General features: G+C 40.3%; 1 protein-coding gene across 3 annotated transcripts in view; it reads left to right on the forward strand.

Annotated features, from left to right (window-relative positions):
• Positions 1–11762: 11762 nt before the first annotated feature.
• Positions 11763–16681, forward strand: part of LOC134386460 (tripartite motif-containing protein 75-like) — a 49509-nt gene continuing 44590 nt past the window's right edge. For all 3 annotated transcript variants that reach the window (XM_063108657.1, XM_063108658.1, XM_063108659.1), the window contains exons 1-2: positions 11763–11908; positions 15636–15824. The gene's annotated coding sequence lies outside the window, so the exon portion shown is untranslated. The remainder of the gene's footprint in view (positions 11909–15635; positions 15825–16681) is intronic.

Here is a 16681-nt window from a genome sequence, read left to right on the forward strand (position 1 = left end):
GGGGACGTGCAAGTCTGGGGTGGCTTTTGAAAGAGCAGATCTGGCTAAGGGTCCACAGGGAGTGTAGAAATCTCTTAAGAAGTTTGGCTTTAAAGTGAAGGAGAAAGGGCAGAAGTTGTACAGTCAGGTTTTTATGATTCTTAAACAACTGGTAGATGGTAATAGGAAGGATACAGTAGAGAGAAGAGGGGTTAACGTGTACCCTAAGACAGCAGTTCTCAAAGTGGTCTGAGGACTCAGGAAATCACTGAAGTCAAAACTACTTTCATGATAACAGCGAGACATTACTTGCAAGTTAATACGTAATGGCTTATTATTTTTTAAGTGACATAGAATTTTTATCAGTTTTAATTCCTTTTTTAAAAATTTTTTTAGCAGCTCCCTAGTACATGGATCTGCACCCTTGACCTTGGTGTTATCAGCACTGTGCTCTAACCAACCGAACTAACCAGCCAGCCCTCAGTTTTAGTTTCTAATAGCAACTATCAATAAAGATTACCCCCATAAACAAAAGCTTTTGGGGTCCTCAGTAATTTTTAACGGTGTGAAGAGGTACTGACATTAAAAAGTGAGAACCACTGTGGTAAAGTTCCAGAAGGAAAGTGATGGAATACAGACTACAAGAGGAATGTTTGGCTTTCACCTGCAGAGAGGTAATTCTTGGAACAGATCTTATCAATTCATTGTAGGAGGCTGAGGGATTTCCCGTCTGATGACCTCTATTTCTTTTTTTTTATCGTAATACATATTCAGCTGAAATGTTTATTTCTTGGCAAAAGTTACTACAAAACATTAAAAATTTTGTAGGTTCTGGTTTCTTTTGGGGGGCAGTGCTGGCCAATATGGTGATCTGAACCTTTGACTCTTGTGTTACAAGGCTGCACTCTGGTTTCAAGTCCCGTTTAGAAAGTCATTTCCTATACGAAGAGTGTAAAAATGGTTCCCAATATTATCTTTGCACTTTTTTGAAATAAAACTATATAATGAATACATGCTCCTAAAATAAAAAATCAAAACTCATAGCAATATATAATTTAGAATATGAAAGACTTCCTCCAGAAGAAATCATTCAGTCTGCCTAACAATTTGGTATGTATCATTCACCAACTTTTTTTTTTTTGGCACATGTACCGGCCAGCTGCCAAAAAAAAAAAAAAAAAAGTAATAATAATACATAGTTACTGTAAAAACTTTACATAATATAGAAATAGAATAAAGTCAAAAATTCTTTAATTTTATTTTCTTCTTGTCCAGTCCCTCCCCATCTGATTCTCTTACTGCATAGCCACATATCCTTTCCAGTGTGAATTACTAAGTTTGTAGTGTATTCTTCTTGACCTACATCTATCCATTTACACACACACACACCACTTTTAACCTAAGTGAGATGTCATGATATTAAACACATATTCAACAACCTGCTTTTTTCACTTAACAATATATTAGAGGCATTATTTCATGTTGGTATATAAGAGGGGTCTTCAAAAAAGTTCACGGATAGGTTTGTATTACCTTTCAATTTCCACAAACTTTTTGAAGGACCCTCATATATATCTACATTATTTTTTTAAATGCTGCAGAGCATTTCATGCCAGGAGTCCATCATATCTTTAAGATTTATTCACCTATTGAATCTATATGGTATTTCATATGCTCAATATTAAACTAATGGAGTAAACCTTCACTCACATAACTTTTTCACATACGAATGTAGGAAGGATTGTTGGAGTCAGAGTTATTTGGTGTATTTACCACTAAATATGTGGTTCCCAAGTGCCCATGATTGCCATATCCAAGTGTCTATTTGTACACTCCTGCCAAAATTGGATACAACCAATCTTATCACTCTTGCCGCTGATTTGCAAAAATACCCTGTTTAACTTGAATTTCCCTCATGAATAACGAGGTGGCACATCTTTTCACATAGTTTTGGCCACTGTGTTTCTACGAACTGCATGTATTTATCCTCTTCTTACTTTTCTTTGCTTCCCTTTTTAAATCTGAAATTCAATTAATATTTGAATAGGCATAAAAATCAAGTTTCAAAACTCCAAAGGGGCTGGTTGTTTAGCTCACTCGGTTAGAACATGGTGCTGATAGGGCCCAGCCTGTGGCTCACTTGGGAGAGTGTGGTGCTGATAACACCAAGGCCGCGGGTTCGGATCCCTATCTAGAGAGGGCCGGTTAGCTCACTTGGGAGAGAATTGTGCTGACAACACCAAGGTCAGGGGTTCAGATCCCCAGGCCAGCTTCACAAAACAAACAAACAAAAAAACCCATAAAGCAGAAAGATATATAGTTAAGTCATTCCCAGCCCTGTCTCCTCGCCACCAGGTTCCCCAAACTAGAGGAAACCAAAATTTCTAGTTTTTATAGTTTTAGAGACAGTTAATGTGTATATTGTATAAGTATCTTTTCTTTTTTTACCCAAATAGTAACACTATCCAGTTAGTACCCTCCTCTTTTTTTTTGGCACTGGCAGGTTTGGTGATCTGAACCCTTGACCTTGCTGTTATGATACTAGGCTCTAACCAACTGAGCTAACCGGCCAGCCCTGCCTTGCACTTTCTGATGGTGTTATTTAACCAATCCTCTACGGATGGACATTTAATTTGTATTCTTATTCTGGCTATTACAAATTCAAGGGTACTTGAAAAAGTTCATGAAAAGATTCATAATATTTTTTAATTCTATTTCTATATGAACATTTTGAAGTACCCTCATAATCATACAATTAATGCTTTAGGACAGGTGGGAGTATATTCCTAGGATAAATTCCTGGAAGTGTAATTATAGGTCAAAGAACATAATGCATTTGTGATTTTAACATATACTGTATTTCCAAATTTGCCCTCCAGAGAGGTCACCAATTTATACATCCCAGTAGGACACAGGACAGTGCTTCTTTCCCACAGAGTATTAACATTTTTCATCTATCTGGTTTGCTATCTTGTTATATAGGTCAATTAGCATTTTTCTTACCATAATTGAAATTTATCATCTTCTCATAGGCTCACAAACCATTTCTGTTTCCTTTTCTGTGAACTGTTTATATGCTTACATACTTGGCCTTTTTGGAGGCAATTGTTCTTTCTTTTCTTGTTTTTGGTGGCTGGCCAGTACAGGGAAAGAACCCTGGACCTTGGACATCTTGATCTTGGACTTCCCAGCCTCCAGAATTCTGAGAAATACATTTTGCGTTGTTTATGAGAAAAAAAAAAAGTTTATGGAAAAATTGAATTAAAAGATAATACAATTCCTTCCAGGAACTTTTTGAAGACTCTTCATATAGCTCCTAGGTTTTTTGTCTTTTTAAAGAAAGTCTCTCCTAAATTAATGCTTTTATTATTTTAATTGATTGTTTTAAATTTTTATAGTCTTGAAGTGCTGATTATCAAGCTGTGATCTCACAGCTTCAAGCCCATCCTTATATATTCTGCTTTGTGATGCTGGGCCTGGGATTCTGCAAACTACTTTTCTACTTTGCCAGCTGGCTCCCTGCTGGGCTCTGCCAGTGGGAGGCAGGAGAGGAATACTGGAAGGGTAAAGGAGGAAGAAGGGACTTGATCTTTTCTGTTTGTTTCTTGTTCCTTTCATCACTGTAGTCAACATCACTGTAATAATGGGTCTTCAACCAGTTGCAACTTTGTTCTGAAGCAGCAATTGTTTCCATTTTGCAGTTTTCCCAACTCTTGCAGAAGCAGTCCCATTGACCCATTTTGTAGATGCCAGCCAGTTAGCACCCAACCTGTCTGCCCCTCCAGAGGTTGGACCTCCAGCTCAGTGGCGCCATCTCCAACCTTCTATATTTTAATAATCCCCACTCCTTGCCTTTGTTTCCCCAGACCTATGGGTAGTAACTGGTAGTATCTGACTCTTGCAGTTATTCCCGTGTGATATATCAGTATCCCCTTTCTGCCCTTTTATTATTGAGTACCCAATTAACAATTCTTTATATTAAATTCTCTCTGTTAATATATCTGGCATGGTTTCTGTTTCCTGCCTTGACCTTGAGTGTTACTGTTGAATTCGCCAATCTTTTCCTTAGAATTTAAGCAAGTTGTGACATACTTTTATGTTGGAATTTCACAGAGGCCAGTTTCCCCCTCTTTAAATGGCTAATCACCCTAACAGCATTTAATATCTAATCATCTTTTCCCTACTGATTTTGTTTAAAAGACCTTTTGATACATGAAACTTTAAAATTTTTGTGTAGGCAAACTTATCAATTCATCTTTCATGATTTTTTTTCCCTTTGCTCTTACACTTTGAAAAGTCCTTTCTACCCAGAGGTTAGACATATAATCATGTCTATTTTCTTTTGGTGCTCTTGTGCTATACCATACTGCCTCATTTAGGACAGTGGTTTTCAAACTTTTAAAAATTTGAACCTATTGTTAAGATGTATTTTGCTTTGTCAATGAGCATACATTTACATGTTTCTATAAAATTGAAACAAAAATTTCACAAAACAATATTTCTGGCAAAGATTTTAACTACTTACAGAAGATCCCTCAAATTTCCCAGCTCCTTTACAGTTCTGGCCAGAAAGATAAGCAGAAATGCTGTCTGAGACTTTCAAGAAGTCTCCTTAAATGGAATGGCCATGCCCTTCTCCTTCCTTTTCTTTTACTTGCTGACTGAGATGTGGGTGTGATGACTGGAGCTAGAACAGCTATGGTGAAGAATGAGGTGACCTTAAGAATGGAACAACAAGGCAGAAGCAGCCTGAGGATTTGAGGAATTTCTGAAGCAGAGCCACTGATGTCATTTCTCGACTTTAATGTGAGAAATTAAGTTGTTATTTTGTGTTTTGCTGTTACTCCCAGACAGACTTAATTCTTACAAATACATATTTTGTAGGGTTTATGTCAATTTATACTTCCACCAACTATATGTGAGAGTGCTGTTTCTCCACAGCCTCACCAACAGATATATTGTCAAACTTCTGAATTTCGATAATCTTAAAAATGGGAAAAAATAGTTTACTTTTAATTTCCCTTTCTCTTGTTATGAATCAGATTGAACATCTTTTAGTATATAGAAGTGTCATTTGTATTTCTTTTTCTGTAAACTGTCAGGAAGCAAATATTTTTGTTGATCATTTTTTTGTTTGTTTCTAGTAGTTCTTTATATATTAGGAAAATTAATTCTTTATGTTATATGAGCTGCCAATTTTTTTTCCAAGTTTGTCATTTTTCTTTCGACTTCACTTTTTTTTGGTCATGCAGAAAATATTTAAAAGTTTTGGCAAAAGCCTATAACCAAATTTTTGAAACAGTTTCCCCCTGGCATTTATATTTAAATCCTAGTAGAAGTCCAGAGTCATGCAATAATCCACCCAATTTGTTGTCTGGGACTTTTATGGATTTGTTTTTTAAATATACATCTTTGAATTTAATATGTGAAGTATAGATCCAACTTTACCTTTTTCCAAATGGCTCCCTATTTGTTTAAACCATTTAGCATTGTGCCACTGATATGAGATGTTGCCTTTATAATGTACAAAGTTCTTGTATTTATTTAGGTTTATTTCTGGACTTTGTATTTTGTTTTGTATTGAATTTTCTATTCATATGCCAAAACCACATTTAAATTGTTGAGGGTTTATAATGTTTCCTTATCTAATAGTGCTGGTCCTCACTCATTCCTTTTCTTTTTTTCTTTTTAAAAGTTTTCTTGGCTATTCTTTTCTTTTCTTTCTTTCTTTCTTTCTTTTTCTTTTTCTTTTTTTTTTTGGTGGCTGGGCAGTACAGGGATTGATCCCTGGACCTTGCTGTTACCAGCACCATTCTCTAACCAACTGATTCTTGGCTATTCTTGTTTGTTTAATTTTTTATGCACAATTTGACCCCATGTCTTGAAAAAAGCCCTGTTGATATATTTATTGGTATCCCAATCAATTTACCAATTAATTTAGAGAGAATTGACAGCTTTAGGAAGTTGAATATTCTAATCCAGTCATAGGAATCTTATCTGTTTTGATTGCTACTTTAAATGGGACCTTCTTTTCCATCCTATCTTCCAAATGGTTGTTTGCGTAAAATGAAGACTATTGATTTCTGAATGTTAATTTTATACCTCCTTGACCTTTCTGAATTCTACTATTGTTTGTAATAACTTCTTAGTTGATTTTTTTTGAGATATACAATCATATCTGCAAATAAAAATAATTTTACTTCCTCATTTCCAATTCTTATTTCTTAAACTGATATTGTGACATAACGGTGGTGGTACTCCTGGCCTGGCTGGTCCCCCTTCTTCCTGCCTTTTTTCCAAGCCTGAACTGGCAGCCTTCCTGGCCATTCTGAGTGTTACCCAATACCCTTTCAATAAATTCCTTTTCACTTAAAGTCAGAACTGGTTTATTGTTACTTTGAGAAGCCTGACAAAAAGTTCATTTTGCACAAACAAGGCCCACTACATTCTCAATACTGATATCTGTTGCCGTTTATTGAAGGTCTACTGTGTACCAGGCAGTGTGCCAAGTAATTTGCATATGTCATATCAATTCCCAGGGAATGTACTCTCAGTTTTTGTACTGGTTATAGTACCAAACTTGAACTCATCCTTTTCACCTTTCTTTAAGGACACTTTTGGCTTTTTGTGTTAGCGGTAGCTTTACAATGTAAGGTAAGAGCCAGTTTAATATGCTTATCTTTTTATTGTTTGCCTTGACATTATAAAATCAATTTTATTTGGTTAACAGAGTTTCAGGTTTTTTTTTAGCAGTGGTACCTTATTCCCAAAGCAAATGTTAAGTGGAAGCCCATATAAAAAACATTTTAAAGAGCAGCTGCAAAGGTTAGTTGTATTGTGTAGGAGTAAGTTACTTAATCTAGAATCTTGTGATGCTTCTGAGCATAGACAAAAAGAAGTTGTTCAGATGAAATATAGACATTTCTGGACACAGATCTTGGTGGCTATTATGCATTGAATTGTGTCCCCCCCCAAAACAAATGTTGAAGTTATAACCCCTAGTACCTCAGAAGGTGACCTTATTTGGATATAAGGTCTTTACAGAGGTAGTCAAGTTAAAATGAGTTCATTAAGGCAGCCTTAATCCAATATGACTGGTGTCCATATAAAAAGAGGATATTTAAGGCTGGCCAATTAGCTCAGTTGGTTAGAATGTGGTGCTGACAACACCAAGGTCCAGGGTTCGATCTGTGTAGCAGCCAGCAAACAAAACAAACAAAATTAAGAAGAGGAAATTTGGACACAGATATAGACACACACAGAGGGAAAACAATGTGAAGACACAGAGAGAACACCATCTACAAGCCAAGGAATGTCAAAGGCCACTAGACGCTAGAAGAGAGGCATGGAACAGATTCTCCCTCAGAGCCCTTAGAAGAAACCAATTTCTATATTTCCACAACTGGGAGCCAATAAATGTTTGTTATTGAGGCCACTCAGTTTGTGGTACTTTGTTATGGTAACCCCAGAAAACTAATTCAGTGGATTATGTGGCCAATTGACAGAGTTTTGGAAGTGGAATGTCCTACACATTCCACAATGTGTTTTCACTGTAAATAATGTTTTTCTGGCATGGGTCAGGACCCTGATTAGTTACATGCTTGCTATTTATCAAACGTCTCTTCTGGCTCAGCTAAGCAGACAATCCTTCTAATTGTTAAGTTCATCACATAGAGTTGAAAAAGCCTGTCTTTTTTAAAAAAATTTTTATCAAATCATAATTGAGCATACATATTTTGGGGGTTCAACATGGACATATGCTGATCAAATCAATATTACTAGCATATATATTGTTACAAATCGTACTTATTCTTTACGCCCCTTGTCCAATCTCTCTCCATCCCCTTCTCTCTCCCCCCTCCCCCCTCTAATTACCCTAGATTTCTTCTCTCCTTCTGAAAGTGTAGTGGTTACTCTGTTGATTTGTTGTCTAGATGATCTGTCCAATGCTGAGAGGTGTGTTCAGGTCCCCCAATATTACTGTAGAGCAGATGCTTCTTCTGTCACTCTGGAATGAGCTTTGTGGAGAGAGACATCCTCTTCTTTCCTTTATCTCTGCTGGTGACTCTCCTTGTGTCAATGCACTCCAGTGGCTGGCAGACCATCTACACGGTGGTTGTGGTGTCTAGTGGTAGCTGTGGTTATTGTGGTGGCTGTGGTAGGCATGCTCCTTACCTAGTTGTTGGTGGTGATCATGGTGTGCTTGGTTGTGGGAGGGGTTCCATTCCCCGGATCCCAACCTCAGGACCCTGGGTGGGCCCCATGGTGCTGGTGGTGTGCCTGGTTGTCCCCCCTTTCTGGATTGGTAGACCAGGGGACCTCTGGTCCTTCTAAATGTTATAGGTGTTCTTTGGTGAGATGAGACCATTACTAGTTAATATCAAACTTTGTCTCTGATTGTGGGTACTCTGTTTTTTCTTTCAGTTCTCTGTCTGATTATTTGCTGTTCTCACCACTTAAACTCTGAACTGGAACTCATTTGTTGTCCTTTGCTTACTTCAAAAGTGGGGGAACTTCCTGTGGAGACCAGTACTTGAGCTCTGTGGATGAGCTAAATTGCTGCTTTGCTGTTTATTCCCTGGGGAAGGCTTTTTGTGCAGGTCAGGTTTTAATGGTTGACTTCATAGGACTTCTGGATTTAGTGAAATCCAATGCACCTGGGTTGTGTAGACACACTGGTCTGGGCCTGAGTCTTTTCATCAAACTGCAACCCATGCAATTCTATATTCCTGACCAGTCTCCTCTGAGTGGTCCTATACTGACTGGGGGTCAGATCAGCTGTCCTTGCTGTGCCCCAGTGTTCTCCCAGAGGTCCCCTCTCCCCCACCGCCTGTGCTGCAAACACTGACCATGGGACGGGCTGTACACCGGTCCCTTGAGATGACTCACGGGCCTCTGAATGGCTCCTTTTTTTCAGTTGTTGTGGTTCCTCGCTCCTATGTGTGTCCACTGGAACCGTATTACTGGTCTTGCTGGCCAGAGGGCCATCGACACCCTCTTCTCCCTTGCTGCCTCCAAGCAACTTCATCTGAAGGGCACAGCAGCAGCTTTTGCCAGCTCCTGCTCTGTGTATTTAGCAGCTCCAGCCTGGAAGTGGCCAGGATTCGAAATGGTCCAAGAGGTTTTTCTTTTCTCTCATCGTGGCTTTTCTGGCCTTCATGCACTCTATAGGTCTCTCCTCCTCTTCCCCTGAGCTCTAGCAGGTCAGCTTGGCTGTCATTGCTTTTTAATAGTCATAAATTAGTTGATTTGTGGGAGAGGGTGACTCTGAGGGCCGTCTATTCCGCCATCTTGATCAGAAGTCAGCAAAAGCCTATCTTTATGTACACACTTTTCATGTCTTAAACCAGAGGCTGTAAACTGGCAACCTGTTCATAAGAGTTTTTTGTGGCCGCAGTTTTTAAAAAGGGGGAAAAAATGTACATGCTCATTTATTTAATGTACTCATTGTATTTATTTATTTATTTTATTTTGGCGGCTGGCCAGTATGGGATCTGAACCCTTGACCTTGGTATTATAACACTGCTGTAACCAACTGAGCTAACTGGCCAACCCCAAATGTACTTGCTGTATTTAAAGATCAGATTTCTTATAAACATTTCTGGATTTCTGGGTTTGCTTGCAAATGAGAAGATGTACATTCCTCGTGGCAACAGTTGGCCATTGCTGAGACCTGCCAGCCACAAGTACATCCCTCAGCTCCATAGCCACCAGACCACTTTCTCGGCTGAGTCTGTAATCCATGTCCTACATTTCCTACAGCAAAGAAGGGCTGCTGTTTGCAAGCACCACTATATAGCAGGTGTTTCCTTGACATCCATTCAACAAATATTTATTGAGGACCTACTGTATGACAGGCACTGCTCTAGGTACTTGAAATATACCAGGAAACAAAACACACAAAGATCTCATGTGGAGCTTACATATTAGTGGTGGATAGAGGACAGAATCAAATAATAAATATGATACATAAGAAAATCATGTGGTATATAAGAAGGTTATAAGTTCTAAAAATAATATAAATGTAGAGCAAAGAAGGAATTACAAGTTCTGGGAGAAGGTAGGTTGTGATATTAAATGAAGTGGTCAGGGAAGTCCTCCTCGAAAAGATATTTGAGCACACTCAAGGGAGCGGAGGGAGTTAGCTACGTGAATTTATTTGGGAAGAGTGTTTGAGGCAGACAGAAAAGCTAAAGCAAAGGTCCGAAGGCAAGAGCATGTCCCATGTGTTTGAGAAAGGCAAAGAAGCAAGGGCGGCTGCAACAGAGTGAAAATGGGAAGAGTGCAAGGAGGAGTGCTCAGAGGTCAAGGGGAGCCATGGAAGGGTTTTGAAAAGAGTGACCTGATCTGATGTAGATTTTAAAATAATCACGATGCTGCTCTGCTGATACTAGATTCTAGGAGGAAAAGGAGATGGCAAAAGCAGGGAGACCTGTTCAGAGTGATCGGAAAGTGGCTTAGACCAGGATGGCAGCACAGGAGGTGATGTTAAGTGGTGGAAGTCAGGATGTGTTTGAAGGTAGACTCAACAGAATCTCCTCATGGATTAGATGTGAGATGCGAAAGAAAGAAGCAAGGCCAAAACCCAAAAGTTCTGCCTCGAGTAACTGGAAGGATGGAGTTGCTATTTGAAGGAGCTGCAGGAAGAATAAATTTCAGAGGGTAAATTGGGATTTTGGCTTTGAGTATGTTGACCTTAACATGTATACCTGATATCAAAAGGAAAAGTTGAATGACCTGTTAGATATAAATCAGGAGTTCAGGGGACAAATCTGGCTGGCAATAAACCTTTCTTCTTCTGATTCAATCTCATAGCTTTATATGTAATGCCATAAAATGCCAATGACTCCTAAAAATTTATGGTTATGGGGGATTCGAGGCAAATTGTGGCGGTGTGGCTGTGTTGACAGTGAAGAGCGGGGTTTCTGGTGCTGCCTCATTAATCTCTGATTATGCAGTAGGCATGGTTTTAGTTCCAGAGTTTGGGTCTCCCAGATTCAGACATCATTGCTTTGAACTCCTACCCTCTATATTGAGGCTCACTATCTTTGCCAGCTTTATTAAGTCTCATATCTGGTAAGCTGTAGAGACAAATTTGAATCAAGATCTAAACTCCATACTTGGGGCTCTTTCTTCCGTGTCACCATGCCAGTCTATGCCAAGACTATCTCCCAAAGGCTCATTCTCCTTGCTTTTTTTACCTTCTTTCTAGGCATTTTAATTTCTTAATTTCAGAAATTAATTTAAATTAATTTAATTTTCCACTTAATTTCAGTAGCAGGAATATTAGTCCTGAGAAACTGAAATATTAGGGAAATCCTAGATTGAGACTTCCAGGCATCAGCTACGAGGTGTATTTTGCTTTTAAGTAATTCTTATCGGCTCCATCGTAGCCCAGGTTAATGTCCCCAGGAATTCCACCCTCCTTGCATTCTCAAACTTTTCCCTTTCTTAGTTCAGTTCAATTTAAACTATTCTCTGAATGCAGCTCCGTGTCTGAAGAAACGTGGTGTACAAGAAGGAGTAAAAGCTAGCTGTGACCAGGGAGACACCCCGAGAGGCAGGCCTGCGAAGTTGTGGGCTGGCCCTAAGGGCCAGGCTTTGTCCTCCAATCAGGCGCTCTCCTCCCCGCGGGCGGGAAGCTTCCGGCGCGACCCCTTCTCCCGGGGGCGGGGCCTGACGCTCCGGCTCCCGCCTCCCCGGCTGCGCGCGGCGGGGGGTCGTGGTCACGTGAGCGCGTTGCGGCGGGGGAGGGGCCCTGATTTCCGGGCGGCGGAAGGAGACGCGGTCGCGTGAGAGGACGAGGCGATTTGAAGACACGCTCCGGGAGCGACAGGCTGCGGCCGGCGGCGCACGCTGTCGCTCGTTGGGCTTCTGCTCGCACGCTCTTCCCCTCGGCCTCCGCGCCCGGCCCCGACAGGGCCTTCAGGTGAGAGGCCACTTCCCGTCGGGCAGGGCCCTACCAGGGCTAGGGACGGCGCGCGGGGCCGTCGCTCTCCGGTCCGCGGCCCAGGCGGACAGGGCCGGTTGTGGCCGCTGTGCGCCCCTCCCGGCCCCGGGCCGTGGCGCGCCGTTGGAGCTCGGCCTGGCTGCGGAGCGGGGCCGTGCGGGGGCGGGGCGCCCGGCGCGGGCGTTTGAAGCGTTTCAAGTGACTGGGCGGGTTCGCGGGTTCCGAGTCTGAGAGTTTTAGGTCTGTGTGTGGGGATCGGCCCCCCTTACTCGACTGCGGCCCTGACCGGCGTTCACAGGAGTAGAAGGAGGGATAGTTGCCTAAAACCCACGGGGTCTTCACTTCTGGCACTCAAGACCGAGAACGTGGGGTGGGGCTGAACGGTCGCCTCCTTATTCGCCCTCCCGCCGCCCGGGTGTGCAGTTAAGCGACCTGTACCGAGCAGAACCGGAGCACCAGTTGTGTGGAGTCCCCTCTGCCTGGGGCATTTGCTTCGGGGAAGTCGGGTGCCTCCGACTGGCCTCTCGGTGGAGTTTGGGTCGGGGTTGGAGAGGAGATTGTCAAAGGCCCAGTGCAGTGTGCTTGCTCTCTCCTTGACTTTTTTGGGAAAAGAAGTTAGAAATGAGGAAGGGTAGTGAGGTGTCAGGCAAACTAGGTGGAATTCGGTGCCGTTGAATTTTAATAGCCATGAACTGCCTTTAGTTGAAATTAACAGAAAAGGCCTGCAGTAGGAATATATGGAATTAAAGCCCGATAGTTTAAAAACTATTGGGGCTCACATATCTAAGAGACCCAGTGATATGAGTTCAGTCCTTGAGGTCAGAGTTCCTACTTTATACTCAAAACCAGCTACTCTGAAAGCGGCTTAGTAGAACTGTTTGACTTCTGTGCTATGAAATTCTTTCTTTTAGGTGAAAATAACAGAAACTTGTAGTAGAACTTTCAAAGTTCCTAATGTAAAAATGTGATCTACATAGAAATAATCTTGCCAGTTTTAAAAGTCAAGGAAGGGCAATGAGCCCTCCTAATTGTCCTATCGAAGGCAGAACATTCGTGTGACTAATACAAAATGACGGATAACATGGCATGAACTTGACAGTAATCTCTGTGTTAGAGATCAGTCAGGTAGTTAATGGCTAAAGAGAGCCAAGAGGATTGGTGTGGGTGGGGGTAAGAGGGTTAATTTTTCAGAATGTCCTGTACCATTTATTTTCATCCCTGGTACCCGCTAGTAATTATAGGAAAAGCTCAAAGATTGTGCTTGCTTAATAAGTGAAAACCGGTTTTGTATTAAAAGAGGCCAGGTGAGTATCCAGGCCATCCTTTTTTTTCTTCTTCTTCTTTTTTTTTGTCTTTTTGTGACCGGCTGCACCGTGCTCAGCCAGCGAGCGCACCGGCCATCCTCCGAACCCGCGGCACGAGCGCTGCTGCACTCCCAGCGCTGCACTCTCTCGAGCGCGCCATGGGGTCGGCCCGGGCCATCTCTTTAGTCTTCCTTTCCTTACCCATTGTTTTTTTCAGACTGAAGTAACTAGAGATGTGGGTGGGATGAAAACTTGGGATTGGGATAAATGAAATAAGGCAAACCATTTTGATTCCAATGTGTATAACATACAGTAGGTTTTGCAGAGCTCAGTCCTGTGAGTGAATTCCTCTTCAACTCTATTTTTTTTTATGTTTTAAAAGATGATCAGTAAGGGGATCTTAACCCTTGACTTGGTGTTGTCAGCACCACACTGTCCCAAGTGAGCCACCGGCCCAGCCCCTCTTCAACTCTCTAGTGAAGGATTGACTTAAAAACCTTTCTGAGCCACATCTTTCAAATGGGTTTAGTACCAGTTTCTTCACATGGTATTGTGGGATTGAGTGGTAATGTATGTAATGCATCTGATATTGTGCTTGGTATGCACTGGTCCAGAGACTTCAAGAACACATACGTGTTTGTGCTTATTGCATATATAATTAGCAATGTGTCAGGCACAGTTTTGAGTGTTTTACAAGCATGAATTCATTTACTCCTTATTTGACCTACCTCATAACAACTATGTGAGGTAGATATTGTTGTTATCCCTATTTTATAGGTAGAAACTAGGGCACTGTGGATAAGTACAGCTAGGAAGGGGCAAAGTCTGGATCAGAACCTAATCAGTATGGTTCTAGAATTGGCTCTTGATCTGTGTAGCCACATCCTAGCTCATGGGGATTTTATAATGTAGTAAAACCCTGCAGTGAAGTGAATTTGGATATAATTCAGATTATATCCTTGAACTCGAGGCTGGAACTTGAGCTGCGCAGTCTTGCACCAGACATTTTATTAATCTTGCAGTAATGCAGGCTTTCGTTTTAACTCATTTTTTTTTTTTGTACCAACAGGTATAGCATTGTGACTTTTTATAGTTAGGCACAGGATAATTCTGATAGACCAGGAGAAGTTTCATTTGTTCCAAAGGTAGTTACTTACTCAACTGTAGTGGAAGTCAGAATTCATTATTTTTGTGGCATGTGGAAAGGCTTCAAGAAGAGTTGAACTGGTACCAGGTGGGAGAGACTGTTTTTTAGATAGAGATTAGCTTGTGGGAAGGTAAAGCTGGAGAGGATGAATGGGGCCACATTTGGAAGGACCTAATATATTCTGCTAAGGAGTTTTTACTATGTGAGAGGAGTAAGAACAACTGAAAGCTCCTGAGCCTTGGTTAGATCTTTGTTTAGAAAGAGCTCTGTGGTGACTGTGGCCAGTAGTCTAGAGAGTAGACACTAGAGACGAGGCAAGAATACCAGTGGGGAAACTATTGAATAGTCTAGGGTAGATATAAAGGACTTCTTTAAAGTAGTGGTCTGGGAATGGACCGTCTTTACGCAGATCAAAGATGCCCTGTGTAAGGAAGATTTGGATTTAAGTTGAAGTAATGTGGTGAGAGGGAGGGGTGCAAGGTGACATGGTGATGCCTGCATTATTTCTTATGATAGTGGCCTACCTGGTCTTTGTTCCTTATTCCTCTGTTACATTGTATTTCCTTTCAAGCTGCTTTTTATCCTAGTTTTATTCTTTTTTCTTTTGGGTACTGTTTCCTGTTTATATCTAGTCTAGCTTTTCCTGGTATTCAGAATGCTGGATCTTCACTTTGCCTATACCAAGCCCATGCCCTACTCTTGACTTTCCTTGCTCATGAAATGCCTAGTACTCTCCTTGCTGCATATTTGAATCTTCCTCATTGTTTAGGCATTTACATTCATGAAACTTTTCCTGTTATAAGCTACATTTATTAATAACATTGATTTTCAAATTTTGCTTTCTTTTGCTAGAGGTTCCGCAGGGGACTGTAGGAACTACAAGCTTCCCAGCAGATACAGGGTATATCTGTAGCAAGTGTGCCAAAGAAAAAAAAATCATTTCGGAAGGTCTACACTTAGCATGTTGCTTGACAGAGGGTTCCATGGCTCAGAAAATCTTGCAAAACCAGTGGCAAGACTGTTGCCTATTGTTAATGACTCCCCTCAGTATTTCTTGACTCAGCTTACTTTTTGCATTTCTTAACAGTGTTTTCTATTGAATATTTTGATCCTTTGACATAATCACTGTAGGCCTTGATTCTTGAGTATGTTTGAAATAAGTGTTAGAGTAATGTAAGTGTAGGAAAATAGCTTTTTTATTATCGTTTATTCTTGTCTTTATCCATTGTTTTTAAATTAATTTTTTTCGTTATAGCATTCAAGAATGACCAAAAAAAGAAAACGCCAAGATGATTTCCAAAAAGTAAAACTAAAAGTTGGTAAAAAGAAGCCCAAGATAGAAAATGCTATTGCAACAAACTTTAAAACAAAGACGATACATCTGCCTGAGCAACTCAAAGAGGATGGAACACTTCCAACAAACAATAGAAAACTTAACATAAAGGTAAGTCATGAATTGTGTTTTGGTAAAGTGAGATTTTTTTGAAATCATGTAGAATGTTATGTTTTTGTGAAAAGTTGTTTTAACTCTTAGAGCAAATGGCTTGCCTAGAGTCATAGGGTTTATTGATGGATAATGTTTAGAGTTCATCTGTTACCTATATCTGATCTTATACCTGCATCTTTCCCACCTCCTCCAGAAAGATTTGCTAAACTAAACCCATAATGATTTTTCCCTAGAATACTTATGTGATGATATATCATCTGGAAATAATTCTTATGTTTAACTTTTTAATGTGTCAAGCTTTTGATAAACATTTTACCAGCTGTTTTTATAGCTAATTAAGATAAGATCCTGTTTTACTCATTTTTGAACCCATACATAGCACATAGCTTATTATAGGTTCCTGTTGAATGCTTGAAGTCAGTTGAAGTTTGACCAGTAGTTTTGCTTAAAAAATTTTTAACAGCTTTATGGAGATATAATTTACACATAATAAAATTCACTCTTTTTAAAGAATATAGTTCAATGGTTTTTAGTGCATTTACAGAGTTATGTTATTATCACCATAATCAATTTTAGAACATTTTAGTTACTGTAGAAAGAAACGCTGTATCCATTGGAAGTCACTCCATTCCATTCTCCTAGCGTTAGGTGACGCAAATCGACTTTCTATCTCTACAGATTTGCTTATTCTGGACATTGCATGTAAATGCAATCATATATAATACATGGTGTTTTGTTACTGATCTTTCACTTAGCATAATGTTTTTGAGGTTCATCCATGTTGAGGCATGTATCAGAACAGTATTTCATTCCTTTGTATTGTCATACAGTATCCCATTGTGTGGTTATGTCAC

The sequence above is a fragment of the Cynocephalus volans genome, chromosome 9 (genome assembly GCF_027409185.1).
Source record: "Cynocephalus volans isolate mCynVol1 chromosome 9, mCynVol1.pri, whole genome shotgun sequence".
Classification (NCBI taxonomy): Eukaryota; Metazoa; Chordata; class Mammalia; order Dermoptera; family Cynocephalidae; genus Cynocephalus; species Cynocephalus volans.